Below are 20,515 nucleotides of genomic sequence, written 5' to 3' on the forward strand. Positions count from 1 at the left end.
ACAATGATTTCAGTTATGTCGTTTATTATTAGCACAAGTTATTTGGCTGTTTTTAAATATATCTTAGCAGTTTATCTCTGAGAGATACCAGCCTGTAAATAATTCAGCACTGCCAAATTATTCCATGAACTGATTGTTCCAAGGAATGCATTGCACTTATTAATATCACTCCAGAAACAGAATTGCTTTCAATGCCTCCCAACTCCCTTATGAAGAGAGAAGAAGTTTATGTACTTTAATGTAAAACTAGCAGCCAATTTAGACATCAAGGGCATCCCTTTTTCAGTACATTATATTTAAGCACAAATTCAACTTTCCCTATGCTTCAACCTTTCAAAAATATTATGGCTCCATCTAAAATGTTTTGTTAGAAAACATCTAACATAACTAAGTGTGAAATGACACCGTTACTGTAAAATCCTCTGTAATCCTGCCCACTGCCCATATTAGAAAGTTCTTCCTCTACTATTATGTTCTTATTTATAAGAACCACACAAAATACCACACTGCTTTTCTATACATCAGAAAGAAAACTTCACTTCTCATTGTAAGAAAGCTCCTCACATTAGAGGTGTATTTCAGTGACATATCCAGTATTCAGCCAGCTGAATGCCCTGGACAAATGCATTAAGATCCATTGTACACTTACTATGGCATCAAAATCCTTGTAACTACAATGACTGTTATGAATTTCAAAAGCAAAAAATAGGCTGAGGGTTTTTCATTTTTTTTTTTTTTTTTTCCCCAGAATTTGTTTCATTTGATAGCAACACGAAATTGGCTGCTGAATTTATTTTTTTTTTTACCATTTGTCAAAACCAGCCATGATTGCGATTAAGATCTACAATTGGTCTGAAGTGTCTTAGAATTTATATTTTTTTGTATTTGTCAGTATGATTATCATGTCTATGGTTACAAGGATTTTTTTATTTCCCTTTTTTTTTTCCTTTCTACATGCAGAAAATCTGCCTGATCCAAAGAATGTCAAAGACTTGAGGAGTTGAGATCTTCTGCATGGGAAAACCAAACCAGACAGAGATCCAACACCTTGCTGCAGTTTTAGAAATTGCACACACAAGGAGGGATACACACCTCTGTCACACTTTCTCCTCACTAGGGCAGCCCCTTGTCATCAGGCTTGGAAAAAATTCCCCATTCCATCCATCCTACACCCACATATTTTATATTTATCACCACAGTAGAAGATCTTTCTGTCACACTTTCAGTGGTCGTGGGTTTGCTCCACCTGTTTTATTTCCTTGATCCAACAAAGTAGATGAAAACCAGAGTATTAGTTATAGTTATCATGTCTAAACTCCAGTGTTTGGTCAACTCCTTCACTTCTCCCACTGACAGATTGCAAACACGCTTTAGAGCTGAAAAGAAAAAAGAAAAAAAAAAAAAAAGGAAATTCTTATTTTAATCCAATTCTTCTGAATTTGAGGGTTTTTTTTTTTTTTTTATCATCCATTTTGTTTAATGGGTCAAAAGTGTGGTTTATAGATAGGACCCAAATTTATCTCAGATTGACAGCTATTAATAGTCTGGATATTCCTGGCAGAAGCCAAGAACAAGAACACTTTTTCAATAAATCTTTGAGATTTCTTCTGAGAAATAATCACCATTCATCCAAAAGGTGGCAGAACTTATGCAGGTGTCGGTGTTTGCCATGAACTGACACCATTTATCCTCTCAACTCTTTGCTGGAGTTGTAGAATAACTAAAGGCTCATGGTAATTGAGAGATCTCCAGAAAGAAACTGAGAAATTCTGAACAGCAAAACAACTGAGAAAAGCAGGGACTGCAAAGGAAGAAAACCATCACTGAGGGAGGCTTAGAGAGGAGAAATCAATGTTCTCACTGGGAGAAAAGGGATGTCATGAAAGTAAATTCTCCAGATAAATGTGTTTTAAAAGAGAGAGCAAACAATAATATATTTATAAAGATGCATATTTTATGACTACGTTTATCTCCCCACTCTGATAATGCTGTTTGGAAGTGTGTGCTACAAAGCACAGAGACACAGGATGTGCAATTTTGAAGTGCACATAATTAGCATTTGCCACCTAAAAAAAGCTAAAACATAAGAGATGCAGGAAACTGGGTTTTTTTCCTTTTCCTGCCTGTATTTTTAATAGTGTCCAAAGCCCTGCCCTCCAAGGGAAAGCTTTCAGCATCTCCTCTTCTCACTTTTGGGAAAGTGAGGATGAAAATGATGAGTCTGCATGAGGCCCCACAATAATAACTTACTCCTTCTTATATGGTCTCAAATCTCACTGTAAAAAGCAATTCTGACTGCAAGTAGTTTGAAGAGAGACAAAGTTAATTAGGTGGAGTGGCAAACACCCTGGGAAAGGATGCAAGTAATGTCAGACCAATGTAATTGTAGCTTTTATAAAATCTTTAAGAATCCCCTGGTCCAATTCTGAGCACAGGTGGTTGGATTTGAAAGTGTCTCCAAAATGAGATTCTAGTAATCACTGAGCTAGAAGGAATGAAATGGAGGAGATTTCTGAGCTGGGACAAATAGATTTCATTCATCTGGACAGTCTATACTCAAAGACCAAATAATTCTGTATAAAATGCTACCTGTCTAATTCTAAAATATATTTCTTCCTGTCTATGGAGTTGCACTCTGCAGAATATTTTAGATACTGTGTGCAGACAAGCAAACCCAAACTCCACGTAGTGCTGTCAATGCCTCATTTCCCAATTTAAAGTTCATTTTTATTTATTCTAACCTCCTGAATTGATTAGGCAGACACAACAAGTAATGTCCTGCAGCAAAAAGTCTTATTTTGAAGGTTAATTTACAAAATTAAACACAAAACCTAACAGTCAAAATTTGCACGTGCTGAAAAAAATCACTCATTAAAATTACTCAAGTGAGAGCAATTGTAGGAGTTTCCATTGGGGGGGAGGGAGGGAACCCCCAAAAATAAACAACAAAAGCCAAAAAAACCCACCAATTAACTGAACCCCCTAGAAAATCAGAAGCTGCATTTGTGTTTCCAACTGGGAATCAAAACTGTAACAAGTCAAATAAAATCCTTCAACTGGGTACTCATGGCTAATTGGTAAATACTGTTATGGACTTATAGGAAGTAACTCCATACTTTTATTCTTTTTTCAAACTGTGAATCTGACTCACTGCTGTGTCTGATCTACCAAGCAATGATATTTTGTGTTCCAGCTCGGCTAAATCTAACCCAAAAGAGGTGCAGCTCTACAGGTTTGTACCTGCCCTAGTTTCACATGGAAAAGTTGCTTCATGAGGCAAACCACTGGTGGTACTTGGTGCTGAAGCTCCAGCTTACTCAAAACTTCTGGCAGTGGGAGGAAAGTACCAAACAACAGGAAGCCAAGGGTAAGGAAATTTAAAAAAAATATCTTTTTTCAGCCCAGAAATGGATGCTCAGAAATATGGGCACATAAAATCACCGATATCTGGCCTGTTTGACAATCTCCTAGGAAAATAATCCCTGCTATGAATGGCAATGAGGACAATCGTTTTTATTGTTAAAGGATTTGGAGCCATTAAGGTATCTGTTATTATTACTGCTCTCATTTTTAGTCTTTAGCCTCTACTATGCCAGATATTCAGCAAGCTTCTCCTCACAAATAAAATCTTATCTACCTCTCTGTTAGATGCAGGCTACATTTTGACTGGAGTCCCAAGCCATCACTCTTTAATAAAGCAATCACATAATAGCATCGGGCTTTCATTCTGCAAAATTTATGTTTCAGACCTTTTCCAAACATGCCCTGGTGGTCACCAGCAGTTGGCAGAGGTAGCTGGTTACACCCAGAGGCAGCTGCCAGGCTGTGAGGTTCAGCAAAGGGAGCTGCACACACACTCAGCTGCTGTGGGAGGTGCTGGGATGGGATTGCTCAGCCTTCAAAGGGACCAGCTCTATTTCTTTTTCAGGAGTGCACTGGACCAAGAACCACCTCCAGGATAAGCTGCAAAGGAGCACTGGCCACCCCTGCTGCAGCTCAGGGCAGGATGGCATTGGGGTGCCAATCCCTGGAGCAGCATCACCCCAGAGCTCTCCCTGGGGCCACCGAGGCAGCAGAACCCATTCTGGCACCCCAGATGAAACAAGAGCAAACTGCTTTCATCCTCACACACCAGCCAGGCTCATCCCATCCTCTGAAGGCCCAGCACAGCCTCTGCCTCCCAGGGAGGGGACAGCTTTCTCTGGAGCAGGAACACTACAGGATCATCCCCATCATCATCATCATCATGCCCTGGCTTCCCTGGCCAGTCCAAAGAGGCTGAACTCAGCAGCTGAGGGCTGCTCTAACCAACCTACTGACAATTTACAGATGTTTTGCTCACCTAATTTGTTCCACTATTCACAAAAGCATGCAGTTACCTTAGCAACTACTACATTATATTTTATCTCCAAGCTGCAGAGCTTTCTCTTTCCTAAAAACAAACCCCACAAGTCTACTCATACTGCATGTAACCTTTGATATTAGTCTTAGCCATTTCAGGAAAGAAAAATAGGCACAAGTGTAATGGAAATAATGGTCTCAGTTCTAAAATCAATTTAAGTTTTCCATTTATAAACCAATTTTCTTCATAGATTTGTTTTATTTGACTCTTTTGTGTGTTTGCTATTTTTCTATGGGTTACAATTTGCATAAAGGAAATTAAGAGGACAAGGAGGAAGACCTGTTTTGATATAAGGAGTGAGCTGGAATCCTGAGAAAAGACACATTAGAGAATCAAGGGCATATCTTGAAAATTACTGCAGGAAGAAACAAATGCCTTCAGGCCACTGACTTCTAAGTGTCTTTACTGAATGGACATCTAGAATGAAAAGACATCTATTTTTATATGACCAACCAACAGAATGCTGAAGGTTTTTCTAAAGTGAAAGACATGCTTGTCTGTGAACATATCTAAAAGAAAAAAATAATTGTACTTGGAAAATATTTTAAGTTGGTTATGCACTAGCATTGCTCCTGGGCACCACAGCTTCCTGCACCATGTGAATTTGCATTTCAGTGAAACAAATGTGTTTTGAGAGGCATGTTGTCATCACGTCACATGGAATGATGTGGAGACACGTACACAAACACTGAGTAACCAGGGACATTCACACTGCCTGCTGCCAAATCTCGGATCTAGATGTGACTTCCACTCCTTGAAATGTTCCTGTGGTGCTGCCCCACACTGCATTGCACAGGCAGGAGCAGAAGGAAATTGAAAGTTTTTCTCTAAAAGGAATATATTTTTGGGGACATTATTTTGTTTTATTTAAATCAACCATAAAGCATGGACTGCATTTTCTCACAGCTGTAAAAAAAAATATTAAGGTTTATCTTCAGGGATAACTAAAGTGTGTGAACTTGTTGAGTCTTCTGATTTCAGCAGCTTACTGATTTAAATCCAAAGATCAGTGCTTAGAGTCAATTTCTAATATATTATTTTAACTACCTTTGTAGTTAGGAATAATCTTAAATACTGTCTTGAGTTAATACTTTAATAAAATAACTTCTGCAAAGGTCTTGTACAACAGTGTGTGATAACCTTTTATAGCTGTGACATGATGTTTGATTTCCAGCTCCCTGCTCTACAGTGCCCATTTGTGCATATTTGAATGCACCAGAGAATGGAGCTTCTGCTTTCTGCAAAAGTTGGATACCTTTCAAAGGTTAATTTTCACATTAAAGATAGATAAAATAAAAAGCAGCTGGACAAAGAATTTTTCTAGGCATTCTTTTTCACAGGAAGTTATTTTTTAATCAAAAAGGCACAGTGTCTTTATAAAGTGATAAAACTTTGCGGGAAGCCATCAGTACCAAGATCAATCCAAACTGACAATTTTAATTGCAGTTAATTAAAGTGTTGGTAGGGAAGTAATCTAGTATCCAATCACTTATTAGTAATTAATCTTCCTGCAAATCTCATTGAGGATGGGCCTGGGCACTTAAGCTCTAAGTGGTTTTCCAGTTTACTGACCCTAGAAGTTTTCTCCTGCCAGTTCAGTCAGTTTTCTCCCTTGCACAGCAAATTAAGGCCATCTGACAGTTTTCTTTTTCTTTATTACCCTCAAAAACCCCTGGATGGGTCCACTGTCCCTGGGTCTGTGGCCACCAGGCTGCACACAGCTCTGCCAGCTCTAAGTCACTGCCTGGTTCCAGCTGCCCCCCTCTCTGCTCCCTCCCCAGCTGAAGCTCAGCAGGATCTGCTTTGAACCTGCTCCTTCTGCAGTGCTGGAGGAACTCTCTGAGCCTGAGCCCACCATTACCTCCCCAGCTCACCACATGGGGCTTCCAAACCTACTGACTATTCTGAAACCACAGCCACTCTGGAATGAGGATTTATAATTATTATTTCTTTTAATAACAGATACAGCTGTGACCTTTCCACACCTGCCTTCTTATACCCACCATCCTGCTCTGCCCTGAACACCACGATTTGATCTGATCAGAGATTTTAGAGGAAGACACTGAATTCCTGTCTGCTGGTGTCTATTAAAAATTCTTTTGTATCATCCCCAAATTCACCCTGTTACCATGTGCTATGCTCTACCCCTAGCACAGGTGTAAAATAACTATACAGAGCATTAATACCACTTTGTCAACTTCTCCTTTACCTACATCCCTTGCAGAATGAAATGTTACCAGTAGGTAAGGCTTTCTAAATTTACTCAGTTACTTTCTACATTAACATTTATTTCACTAAGTGAATAATTTGATGTAGTTAAAAGTCACCAGGAAACCACAGTAATGCCAACACAGCATTAAAATGCCTTAGGTACTTGCTAAATCCTTTCTCTTGCACCACTCAGCAGACAGAGCAAACCTCCCCTCCTCGAGCTCTACAAAGAAGTGCTACAGCTTTGATCAGTGATATTAAAATTGCCACCACATTCCAGCTTAGTGGGAATGAGTTTCAATGTTGTGGGAAAAGACTCACAATGTGTGCGACAACAGCTTGTCTAGGCTGCACACAGGCACAACCAGCACATATGAATTAAGTTACAGAAATTATATGAATTAATAGACTACTGTAATTTATGCCATTCGTTCTCTCAGCATAATGCAGCACCATGCCAGCCATTAAAATTCATAAAAAACAATTCATTGCTTTTTAATTTTTACATATTTATGAGCACTCATTTGAAATGAAAATTATTTTCTTATTGACACTTTCTTCCATCTTGACAAAAAAAAGTACAATTTTGAACATTAAAGACTAATGATTTCAACATGTTTTGCAGATAGTAATCATACTTGGAATGCCACAAAAATGAAGAGACATTTATCTAAATTCAAAATACAGCAATCAAGTAATTAAGACACCTAATCCAAAGCCAATACACAATATTCCAAGCAGCAAATACGGTGATGTAATTACAGCTGTTATAGGCACCTTTGCCTATTAAGAATATTTGAACAACAAAATAAAAAAAAATTAACCTCAGCTGCTAACATAAACAGAAACAAATTCCATTTTAAAAGACAGCAGATGTATTTTCTAAGGTAAAAATGTACAAAGCATTTCCTGTATATGAGATGGTAGACATGAGGCTTTTCAGTAAATTAGCACACAACTTAAAATTACTGAACTTTTACAAACCACTTCATCAGAGTGGAAGGGAAAATCCTCCCTCTGTCTTGCAAAATAAACATGAAGTTGCAACATAAAAATTGGGAGGGACATGAAAGGCACAGGGGAGCCCTGACAGGCTAAATCATTTGTTTTCATGTTAACATTAATCTAAATTTATCCAGCATGATTCCTCGATAACTTTTCTGTTCTTCATTACATGGATATAACAAGAGGAGATGGATGCTGGGATTGCAGCTTTGGAGACCACAAACTGACCCTCACCCTGTTTTCTGGGGGAGAGGGGAGAGAAAGAAAAAGGCAAAGAAAAGAGAAGGCACTAACCTGGAATAGAAAAGCAGCATTTTTCTCAATACTTTAAAGAACACAATCCTTAATTTCTCATCAGCTCTATTAATGTAGAGAGCCTGTCCAGCCTGCTATGAAGATTTTAAAACACCCCTGGTGCCCATTAGCATTCCCCTCCAGCACCACCCCTGCAACTGAATTTTGTTCTAATGCCCTGGACAGAGCCAGGTAATCCCAACAATTCAGAAGGACCAGTGAAAATCTGTCTGCCTGCTGCCAGCATGGCAGAACCCAGAGCTCTGCAGGTCCCTGTCATGTTTTCACAGAGGCAGGGACATGAAACACTCTGGTGTTCCTGCTCTCACACTGGTTTCACTCCCAAGCACTGCTGAGCACAATGTCCTGTGATCCCCCAGCCACACATTTCTTCTTCTCTACCCACCAGTTTGTACCACACGTGCCTGATTCTGCTCCAAGTACACACTTGGCTGGAAACCCAGCTCAGCATTGCTTACTACTGTAGTGGCACGTGGGTTTTAAACAGATTTTGCACATATTTTAAGTAAGGGTTCTAAAGCGTGCTATTGTATAAACCAAGATGGATAAAGTTTCCAAAATAACTCAGATGATAAAACTTCATTGAATGTTTGATAAAACATGGACATTTCCACACCCAAAATTTGTGAAGCATTTGGGAATTTCCATAACTATTACAGAGTTAGAACAAGAACCTGACGACAACAAAAGCTAACAATTTTTATTCATTTTACTGTCTTCATATAGGTAAAAAGTCTTCATATTGTCAATTTGGGTCTGGAGTCTTAAACTCTGATCAATGACTTTCAAAAGTTTTCTACATATGAAACAGTTTAATACCAAGTAGTAAAACAAGTATTTGAAAGCATTTTTATACACAAAGTTAGTACTGGGATTGTCAGGAGAATATATCTCTATTTTCAAAGAGATTGTGCATATTTCCCTTTGCTTTGAAAAAAAGAGGATCATTAACATTTAAATTGAAGTAAATGAGACCAATTTCTACTCTGAAGGGCGTGCAAAGCAGGAAACATGATCCAGCATCCAGCCAACCTGCAAATCAAGTTTGTTATCAGCACCTCTTGAATAAAACTCTGTGTAATGTGTACCCAGCAAGCAACACTTTTCTCAAGAGAGGCCCAGCCCACAGTGACCTTTGAACAGGCAAGTAGGTGTTAGAATAAAAACAGCCTTGAGATACTAGGGTTTGTAGTAACTTTATATTTACAAGGTGTATGTCAGCACTGGTTGTGTTTTAGGAGGCTTAGTAGATCCCTGCATTGTTAAAAAGAACACAGAGCAGCTCACTCCTTATAGAACTTGAAATAATCTTGAACCTGACATGAAGCACGACTCAAGAGGAAAAACTGGAGGAGGGTGAAAAAAGGGTTTTCATTTTCACAGGTTTCAATGCAGCCACAAATGCACTGAACATCCTGGGAGTCCGAGGAGCGTGGGATCCTGCAGGGACACGTGGAGCAGGGCTCCAGGGCCCTGATCCATTACTAATGTGACAACAGATCACTGACATCCCTGTTAGGAACCAGATGTGCCACCTGAGGCTCAGATTTAGAAAAAAATCCTCTCAATCACACACCTGTCCTTCCCACAGACAGGTGCCACTCGGCTGCAGCTCAGTGGAGCTACAGCACTTTAATATATGGTGTCACATTAGCTCTGAGCTGTAACTGCAAGTCGAGTCCCCGTGGAATAATCTCTTCTGTAAGCACTTTCAAAAGTGCCTTGGGTAGGATTAGCTTCTCTCTCTGAACAGGGAAAGAGAACAAAAATATTTTGCCCGGGAAAGGAACTGTATAATACTGATTTGTTTGTTATTCCTGTTCTTAGAAACGTCCCATTTGTAATTTACACTTTTATTACTGTATCAAAACATGGAACATAAAAGGTGAATGCCAGCTGCAGCTAGGTTCATAATGAAGAACACTTCAGAGCCCTAATGAGTGTTTAAACTCCCCTAATGCAAGCAATGTACACAATCATCTCTCAGGTTATGAAGCTTCTTTGACCAAGTCCCCTCTCTCTTCCCTCCCTCCAACACAACAAACACCCAGGCTGGCTCAAAAGCAAGGAAGGAAAGATCATGCCAACATTCCTACCAGACAGATTTAAAAAACATATTTCAAACTTCAAATAGTGCTCAGGATCTGCTAGAAAAAAATTGAAATAAAAATATTGAAGAGTAAGAATGAAATATGCTTTCATATTTTTTACACCCTGATATTGCCAAGAGCAAGATTAAACTGTAAGAAATAATGACAAGCTAAGGCTTTGTCATTTGTGTGATATGTGCAACAATGGAAGTAGCAAAGGAGTCATTTTTCATCCTATTGTCTAAGACTTGGTTAGGAGGGTAAAAGCACCTGGGTGAAAACACTCAAATTTCTTTATTCACTGGTGGTGTGGCAGCCAAAGAGATCTGCACAATCCTGGATGGGGATGGAGGGAAGTGTTCAGAGCCACGCTGGACAGGGCTTGGAGCAGCCTGGCCTGGGGGAAGGTGTGGGATGAGCTCTTAACTTAAAGACTATTCCAAATATTTATAGTTCACCATGTTTCACAGCTATAAGAGCCCAACTGGACAACACCTTAGTTATCATCAAGTTTTCTTCTTTCTGCTTTCTCCCCATTCGTTAAGCCTTTCATTCTTTATCAGAAATACATAGAGAGGATGGGAATCCTTACTCCCAAAAAAACCCCAAAAACAAACAAACAAACAAAAAAACCAACAAAAAACAAACAAAAAAAAAAAAAAAAAAACAAAAAAACAAAAAAAAAACCATTTTATTGTTGCTGCTTTCAGAATTTTGTCTTTTCCAAGATTAATGACCAATTATTGTTTTAAGTTCAGGTTTAATTACTCTATTGGATGAAGACTGAATCAGCCCTCTAGCTTCTGTGCAGTCTTCGGGCTTCTACCAAAAAAATAAGTAATTTCATCACAACTTATTTAATTTTTTTAAGGTGTGAAGCATTATTAATCAGTGAATCATAGAATGGTAGAATGGTTTAGGTTGGAAGGAATGTTAAAAGACCATCTAGTTCCAACCCCCTGCCATGGGCAGGGACACCTTCCACTGGAGCAGGTTTTTGGCAATATAAGCCCAGGAAGGAAGTTAAGAATACAGCACTTCACCATTGATTTTTTGTCTAATATTAAATACCCAGAAACTATTCTGTATTCTGTACTATTTCTGTACATAGGAAGTCCTTACCGAAGGAAGTGTCCAACTCCCAGCTGGGTTTTTTCAGCAATAGCTGCAAATGTCATTTTTGCATTTAACCATGCAGAGCATTCCAACTCAAGTCAAAACCTTCTGTTGAGGTAGTGAATGGAACCAACAGCAGCACAAAATCAGGCATTTCTGTAAACACTTACTACCAAAATAAACACATTTCTGCTGCTTACAGGTAGAGAGCAGGACAAGAGCAGCATTCCAAGCCAGGCAGAGAACAGGGGGTTCCTAGATAAGCACAATGTCCCATTACAGATCTGAGTTACTGCATCTTCTGCTTGAAGGTTTTGAGATGCTAGTCACTGTGTTTCTGACCAGAGGTGAAATTCCCAATGGACTGAGCCCATCATTTCCAGGTATTTCCATACCCTGGCAGCACTCACACTGCTAGACTGGTGCTCCTGACAGATTTCTGGTGATCTATCAGCTGTTTACTGCTGATTAAATGCAATGCAAATTAGTAAGCAGGAAGGATCATTAGAAATTTGATTCATTATAGGAAAGAAGACAATACCTTTAAATAGGACTAATAAACACATTTTCACTTTGTCCTAATTTCAGTTAATTAGGAAAAGACAAACTGTCTAGAAATATTAAGTTTTGATTGGAGAAAGGAAACTTTAATAATGGGTAAAGGCAACATCTGCAGGATGTTGAGCTTCTTTTAAAAAAGACTGACCTTATGAAGAAAAAAGTTCATTCATCTTCACATGGAAGTTAAAATCTGCCTTTAATGATCTAAAACTAAAAGCTAATGGGCACAAAGCTGGGTATGTAAAATAGGGTAATTATACAGTTATAATTATACATAAAATGACTAATATGATAATGTTTGTGTTTAGTAACATGATATGGACACCCTGTCACAATGACCTTAGTAAATCAACCATAGGCTATTCTAAATTATTTCTCTTTGGATCCTTCTCCCTCACCATCCAACAGCTCTGCAGAGCTGAAAACATCAGTTACTCTTGCATGAAATTGAACTTTATGAAGAATAGGAAGTTACTGATGATCTCCAAATTCAGAAGTATAATAGAAATGCTTATCTTTATACTTGGCATAATTTAAACATTTATACACAAGTAATTTAAAATGGCTGCAATGCCTCATGGTTACGGGGTTTTCAAACGATAACTGAACAACCCAGGAACATTAAAAATTCTGCTTTTTCAAATGGGCTACCTCAGCATTCTGCTCCTATTCTGCTCTGTGGAATACAGGATTTTAATTTTCTCCTATTACAGTAAGCAATCATGCCTCTATCAGTTTTCCATCTTCACAACAGATGTGCATATTCAAAGACCTCAGTGCTCACTTCCCGAAACAAATACCAAAGTCAAACCAAGACAAACTGAAAATATGGCCAATTATAACTTTTAGCCCATATACACCATAAAAAAACCCCAGAAAACAAGAAAAAAAGGTTGCTATAAACAGCCTGTCAAACAGAAGCATTCCAATAGGATAAATATGACCTTTTTTTTAATATATATTATCAACTTTCCCTGGAAAGCCAGACATGGGTCAGTGGGTGGACTGGATACTCCCTCTTCCAATTCTGAATGAGAAACACAAATAAGATAAAGTGAATTAAATGAAATGCAGACAATTTTACTGCAGTCTTCAAGAGGAAGAATTCAGATAAGACTGTGATTGTCAGGACAAACTTGCCAAAAAGATTTAGCAAAAATTTAGCAAAAACAAACACGTATGTTTGTGTTTATAATGCCTGTAATCTGCTGAAGTATATTACTGAAAGTCAGGAGAAGCTTTAAAGCTTGGGTTCAGTTCAAACCCTCATTCTCAAAGATTTGTGTTTGCTTATCAGCGAAGAATTTCCATAAAGGAAAACAAGATGACCATCACAAAACTTCAGTGGGCTATTTCACATCTGGTCAGAAATAATTTAAAGATACCAGATGGGTTTCATTGCCTCCACTTAGGACCTGTCTGCACTCAGAGGCAGTGAGGATGAAATGCCTGAACACAGACAGAAAAAAAAAAAAATCAAAAACCAAAAAACACACAAACTCCACTTTTTAAAAGCCTGAGTTTTGAAGATTGAGATTTGATTTGGACTGAACTCAATTACTCAGACTTTACCAGAGTTGTGCTGCAAACTGAGGTTGCTGCATTTTTAAAACCCTGGCAAATATCTATATACATGAGCCTGCTTCATCAGCAATTTTGTTTCTTTTCCTGGGATGCTGAACTCTGCTGAAAGAAGCCTCATTCCAAGACTTCAGCATATAGAAAACTCCAATTCGCTAGCTCCCAAGACAGTTTATTTACTAAAGACTGGTATAAAATTAAACAACAAATTAAATCTGAGTACAAGTTCATGATTTAGTTTAAAAAAAAAAACATCTGTTTCTGAGACAAAAGAAAACCCTTTTTTAAAAAAGAACATCTCTTCTTAAGTATAAAGGTGATTTTTCTTTCCTTCATCTTTTAGCTTTGCTGTAATTGCAATAAAAGTTGCAATCCAGTTCAAACGGCTGCAGCTGACACCAAACTCAGAGAGGGAAAAAAAAAAAGAACAATCCAAGTTTCTTAAATCCAACAGCTGACAAACAGCTGACAAAAGCCAGGTTTAACTGGACCTTATCCTCATTCATTTGGAGCACAGCGGGAATCATCCACGCTGCAGAACTGGGACACAGCCCTTAAATCCAGCAAAATGTTTCCTTTTGGTCTGTATTAAAGACAAAGCAATAGACAGAAATAAAGCTACAAATTTACATAAATAAAAGAAACCAGGGAACACAACACCCTGAGGTTACATGTATCTAGACACTAAGACTCCTTTAGGTCTCAGAATCAGTTTGATTTTTCTCTTGCTTTTGGGTAGAGCTAAAGGAATAATAAAACCTCTTCCACCTTTGCAGACTCTGTTCAGGAAAGGTTTGTTGACCAAGCTGGATGCCTGGAGAAATAATATGATTATTGCCTGTGGATGTGTCACTAACTTCCCAGGTTAGGAGTACAACCATGAAAGGCAAAACACATAAACCCAAAATTTTTTAAAGGTGAATTCAGGAATAAGCTAAGTGTATAAACAAGGGTGAACTTTAACCACTGCTCTTGTGTGTGTAACCAGAGAACACGTGCACCAAGGTGCTGTACAACCCTCCCTCCCTGCTCCGCTCATTTGCCTCTGTCCTGATCTCTGGCTGTGCTCTGATTGCTCCTGATTTTTGGGAAAAGGCTGTAGGCAAAGCCAGATCACCCTGTGCCTGTGCATGCACACGTTCCCACCCACCACCAGGCCTCCAAGTGCCACGGATTTCAGGGCACAGATCAATTAACTCAATTAATTCCTGTGCTTGCACCACCATGCAGCACTGGGACGGGATTTCCAGATGTGGAATCTCTCATCTTCAGCTGGAGGCTGCAGTGGTGAGTGGCAGCCTGGTTTATGGAGCCCTGAAATGTCCCTGAAGGATGGGAAGAGCCACCTTGAGCAGAGCCAGATATCAGCACCTGCTGTTTGCTGACTCCAAGACATCCATGCCTGCACTGGAGGATCCAGCTTACCTTAAAAATACAAAATGCAATGCATTTCCATGCCAAATTCCAGCTTTCACACTCAAGAAAGACTTTGTCTGAGATAATATTTGATTAAAGCAAATTTAGGGGGCTAGATTTTTTTTTTTTTCCCAAGATGTTTGAAATCTTACAACATTAGCATTTCCATTAGTCAAAAAAATACAAAATCATTCTGCTAGATAAATTTCCATCCTCATTCGAATAAAAAGAAAAAAAAAAAAAAAGCCAAACAAACCAACTTACAAGACCCTCCCCAAAATAATCCCTGCTCAAGAATTCATGTAGGAAGCAAACAGTTGCATTAAAAAAGGAGTTGGAAATGCCATAAAGCAGAATAAGAAACAACACTGAAGTGCTATACAGAGAACCTTTCACTTCTGAATCAAGTCTGGAGTGTGCTTAGAGCTACTTAGACTGAACTTTAAAGCACAAGACAAAATGTTCACTTCACTGCTGTAGTGAAGGAACTAATCCCTCCCTCACCCAGACACCAGCCCTGGATCTTGCACATGGCACAGGATGGAACACACAAAATTACATCCAGACTTGCATCCCAGCCTGGTTTATAACCCTGTTATTAGCACAGTGCCCACAGCATTTTGGATGTTGGGAAAGTCTTGAAACAAAGAACACCCTGGGGAAGATGGAAAACTCCTCCCTGATTTGAGGCTTCTGTCAGGGCAAAGGGAAGTGCCTGGTGCTGCCAGGTTTCCTACCTAACCACAACTGCAGTAGAAATGTTTTCTGGGCTAATTATCACATTCATTCTGCTCCTCATTCTTACCCAACGTTTCACTTCCGATCCTTCATGGAGTTTTAGACATCCTCTTGATTTTTAGCTCAGCTCGTTAAAACCCCACCTTTTGCACAGAAGACCTTGGGTTTTTTCCATTTCATTTGAACACTCTCCTTTACTGATAGAATTGAGCCAACTGAACCCACAAAGGCACCTGTCAGTGGTCCTCAGCATATCGATATTGTATTTACCTTTCTAAGATAAAGGCACTTGAGAGCTATTGACAGTTTAACCCTGCGCTGCCTGGGCAGTTCCTGCTGATCTCAAATGAGACTTGAGGGGAAAAAGTGAAGGAAGTTATTTGCACAAAGCAAGGGGCAACCCAAGCCAACAGAGAGAGAAAATCTGTTCAACCAAAAATTGAGAGAAGTCCTTCTTTCTTAGCCCATCTGTGGCTTTGAGTCTCCAGATTACAACACAACACCAAGCTTTAATGGGTGCAAGCTTCCACTTACTCTCTCCTTATCAAAAAGGGCTTCTTCCTGCATGTAAACATCGCAAAATTCAGTGGCAGACATCTATTGTTAGAGCAGACACCATGCTATAGCAAGCACAAACTCCCTCCAAAGCAAAAGCCAATTAATTGCATGTCTTACATGCAATTTGTTGAAAAGAAACAAACAACAAAACCCCCCAAAGTTTAATTACTTTTTAATATAAAATCTTTACATTTTTTGCAGATGATTATGTTATTTCACAGTTAATTATAAAACATTTTATGTTATCATTAACTGAAAGTTAATAGTTTTCTGGTGTGGTGGCTGGAGTGTAGTAACTGCAGTGACACACCAACATGAATTTTAAGTTGCTGCGTAGAGCAGCAGTACAAATCTGACCTGCCAGCCAGAAACAATAGACAGAAAAATCCAAGTATATAAAAATTAGAGCTTACATTTTTCAAGGTATTGAGCTTCCCTTTGTCACCAAAAAAAAAAAAAAGGTAGAACACATAAATGGCAGAACCTTCCTTGAGTACAGGGCCTAAATAAATGGGTAAAGGGTAACTGCAGGTCTGGGTTCAGAAGCTGTTGGAAGCTTTTAGAGAGAACTAGGCATTTCAATGGTTCTTTTTCCCTGTGAAAACTGCACATATTTCATACATTTCACTCTTTTTAGAAAATGAAAGCAGACAAAAAAGTATTATTCAAGTTCTGCTAGGGCTCTTCAGAGAAGGCAAAACTGGGGATGGTGCAGTGTTTTACATTTTGCTGAGAGGGCTCTGCAGCCAGATGGAGATGCCACCTTGGTCCTGCTCTGTAAAGTGGACACAGATGCAAGCTTTGATTTAGACATTCAGTTCTACAGGAACACACTTAAGTCAGAACTTGCCACAGAAATCCTTCAGAAACCACGATTACTCCGTGTCCTTGAAACAGCCACAGCTGTCTGCCTCACTAAGGTCCATCCCAAAAAAACCCGTGATGCTCACACAACACATTTTGTCTCTGTGTGCTCTTAATAGGCTTCCGTTTACCTGCTGGAGTGCAACCTGTCAGCTTGGCCACCTCAAATGCCTGCAAGCCTCAATGGTCTTTGTTTCTATCCCTTTTGTTCAAAGCCAGGCTGAGCAAAGTCAGCCAGGAGCGCTCCAGCATCAATAGCCACTGGCAGATAGATACTCTTAGAGGGAGAAATTCCCTGCCGAAGAGCTGGCAGCAGCCACCACGAGCTGCCCCTCTCAAGTCAGCTTTGTCCTACTTTGCCGAGTTTACTTCTGCAGTAAGAGGTCACAGTCACATGCACAAAGTTTGAAAAACTTCAGATGATGTATGGTAACACATGGCTCACCACAGGGTGATGAAAAAGTAAAAATTTAAGTAAAACTACCAAGCAGGAAGGAGCAGAGGTGCTCTCATCCCTTGCTGTAACTGGGAGACAAGTACAGTATTTCTCAAGGATGTTCTTGGGATACCCCTTTACAGAGCTCCTTCTAAGCCTGTGGTACAGCTTTACAAACACCCTTCCTTTAAATATCAGTGCTTGGCACTAAGACTGGGTTCCCTGCATCTCTGCACTGAGCCAGCAGCACTCGTTTCTCTCAGCACCACACAATTCCCTCCTTCTTCAGACACTTGGAGGGAAAGCACAAAGTGCTTTTGGTCCCCCAGGCACCTGCTCAGCACTTGGAGAGCCTTGGTTATTTCTGTCACTGTGGTGAGCTGCCCTCGACTGTCCTTCCAAGGGCCACATCTTTGGAGATCTCCAATCCACCTTCCCCTTTGTAGCTCCAATTCTCCTGGACAGGGAAGAGTATTTCTCATCTGCCTCAAAGCAGTGTCTCCTCAAAGACCATCCTGGTTATAGGAAAGCAAAGGGAGCTTTATGTTCCCCTGCCTACAAGGACACCTGCACTCAAGTTTTACTGGAGTACACCCTGCATTTCCAGTCACCTGAATCAATTGTTTTTAGGGGATCACCTACAACCAAACCTCATGAGTCACATGCAGACCAACCATCAAACAACACACTTGGCTGTACGCCTGATGTGGATAGAAAGGTGGTCTGCATTTCTAGTTCTGTTCTCAGTACATTCTGCTCTGAAATTCAAATGTCTTAAAAGCTTTTCCTTCTCCTCTGCAACATCTGAGCAAGAGCCCACTGTGCCACAGAGCCACTGATTTCAGAGCAGGTGAGAATTTCTAGGTTACTATTTTAAGTTTGACTTAAATTTTCTACACTAACAGGCATCATCTAACAGCCCTGGTTTAAGAAAACAAATGCAGACTAAAGTTCCAGCCTTTGTCTCATCTGGCCCTTGAAATTATAATTCTTCCACAACTGAGAAGTTAATTGAATTCCAATTTTAAATGTACCTCTAAGACAAGAAACATACTGTACACATTACAGCATCCCATGGTGAGAAAGAGTCTTTGATAGAATTAGAATTTGCTTTCTTGCATCTCAAATGCAAATTTCTCTGGAGATAGCTAAAAAAACCTGGTAAGAAACAAAACTCTTCAGCAATAAAATATTTTTAGTACATAAACAAACCAAAATATTCTCATTTGCATATGGCGCATCTTCATCTCCTGTGACATTTTTTATTTTTATCCTATATGACAATGCTACTGACAAACTAAATAACCAGAAAAAGCATGCAACATTTCTGATGCCAGATGCTGAAGATCAATAGCTATTTCCCAGAGTTTATGGCATAATTAAAATTTGTAACAGGAATAATTTTCTCTTCAGCCCCTCAGGCTAAATCTAGAATTATTGACTAAGTCTAAGTTATATAGTGTAGCATTTGTTATTATGTTTATGGATAATATAAAGGATTTTATGATTTTTTTTCATGTAATCTGATAAGTATAAAAACAGTAACTAGGAAAGAATTCTCTATATCAGGAAAGCAGGAGTTAGAAATGTTTTGTTGTTCAGGCATGCAGAAGACAGGGTTTATGTAATTATCTGCTAGTTAAGCAGTGCTCCAGTTTGCAGGAGGTGGCCACAATGCCCATGAAGTGCTGGAGAAATGAATTTGGATTTCCAGCCTCTCAGAGCTCACAGTGCCTCTCCTCTATGGAAGGGGTGCCAGAGTCACTGGTGCTGCCAGGAGCTGGAGCAATATATGGTAATTTAAATTAAATTTGCTGCCATATGGGAACGACTGTATATTTATAACCCCAAGAGTCTGCCTATGCTTTCTTCTACCCAAGGCATACAGACAGCAAAGAAGAAGAGAGCAGAGTTGATCAAGGCCAACTACACTTCCATAAGGAGGGAGAAACAGCAATCCTGCACGACCATCCCATGGCTTGGGTTTGCTGTAACTTCAGACTATCAGATCAAATAGACTCAGTTTATAAGTGAAAAGAGATATATTTGTTTGCTTTCATTCAAAAAACTCATCCCTGGGCAGTGGAAGACTAACTGGATTATTTCCTGCTCATGTCTCAATCAAAGCTAATAACAACACAAACCAAATTAAACCCTGTTGATACCAGTGCAACCCCATCACTTTCATTGCATTTTCACAAATAAAGCAAAACTAGAAAGTTGGTAAACATTTCTGCTGATGAGGCACAAGAACAAGTCTGACTCAGTCCCACTTTGCAAGGCTAGCAGGAATAAAATGTGGTAAACTTAATTGTGTTATGAAGGCACAGAAAATCTGAGCTTACACAGACAGCAGAAATGCCACTTTTAAAAGCACTACTTGAAGAAAAAGATGAATATATATATAAATTGACAAAGCCAGCTATTATGCCTAGCACTATGGATTCACAGTAATATTTCAGCTAAAAAGCACAGCTCTACTTTCTGTAACTGTTTCTACAGGGATGGATTTTGTTACCTTTAGCTTATGCTTTTTATTCTCCTGAACACTAAGAAGAGCTTCACAATATGTCCAAAATTTAAGCAGAAACATGAAACTGGAAAAAGGCAGAAGCAGCTGCAGCAAGACTCCAAGAGAGCTGACCCTTGGCACCAGGCAGGCCCAAAGGTACCTGTGGCTCTCCACCAGCTGAAATATGAGAGTGGACCCTAAACAACCCAGAATTTTAAAATTTGAGTGAAGAACCCCAACTTTACATAGAACATGAATTTCTTTTTTCAAGAGGGAAGAAGATGATAAGTCTCTTTGAAGTTCATTGCTGGTTTGCAATGATTTTTAGCTACTTGCCTGATGTACATGAAGTCAATCTTTCTTGCTTCTCTGATTGCAGACTAAATGCAAAATGAACAGTTTTGCAGTTATTAGTTTCAGTTCTATATATCACATACCCAGGAGACTAATTAAGAGACCAGGCCTTAAGAGGGGCAGGGAGGAAACAGAACCAAACAAGCAAACCCCCCAACACAAAACCAAACACTCAGGAAAAAAAATTCTAAGGACCTGGATCAGAATGACATTGCAACAAAAACCCAACCTTGCTTGTCTTTAAAAAACACATCTCAAGAACTCACTGCAAGACATGACAGCATTTAGGACACTGTTCCACTGTGCTGATGATCAGTGGAGATGCTGTTTTTTCAAGAAAAGAAAAAAGACAAAAT

The 20,515-nt window shown here is 39.3% G+C and overlaps 1 protein-coding gene across 19 annotated transcripts in view; it reads right to left on the reverse strand.

Moving 5' to 3' along the window:
* Window positions 1–20,515, reverse strand: part of NAALADL2 (N-acetylated alpha-linked acidic dipeptidase like 2) — a 412,826-nt gene that overhangs the window by 284,471 nt on the left and 107,840 nt on the right. The window contains exon 1 of one of the 19 annotated variants that reach the window (XM_085587339.1): window positions 1–20,515. This exon is cut by the window's left edge and continues 14,245 nt beyond it. The exons of the other annotated variants lie outside the window; for them this stretch is intronic. The gene's annotated coding sequence lies outside the window, so the exon portion shown is untranslated. 19 annotated transcript variants of the gene reach the window in all.

Source organism: Lonchura striata, chromosome 9 (assembly GCF_050655825.1).
Source record: "Lonchura striata isolate lonStrDom1 chromosome 9, ASM5065582v1, whole genome shotgun sequence".
Taxonomy (NCBI): domain Eukaryota; kingdom Metazoa; phylum Chordata; class Aves; order Passeriformes; family Estrildidae; genus Lonchura; species Lonchura striata.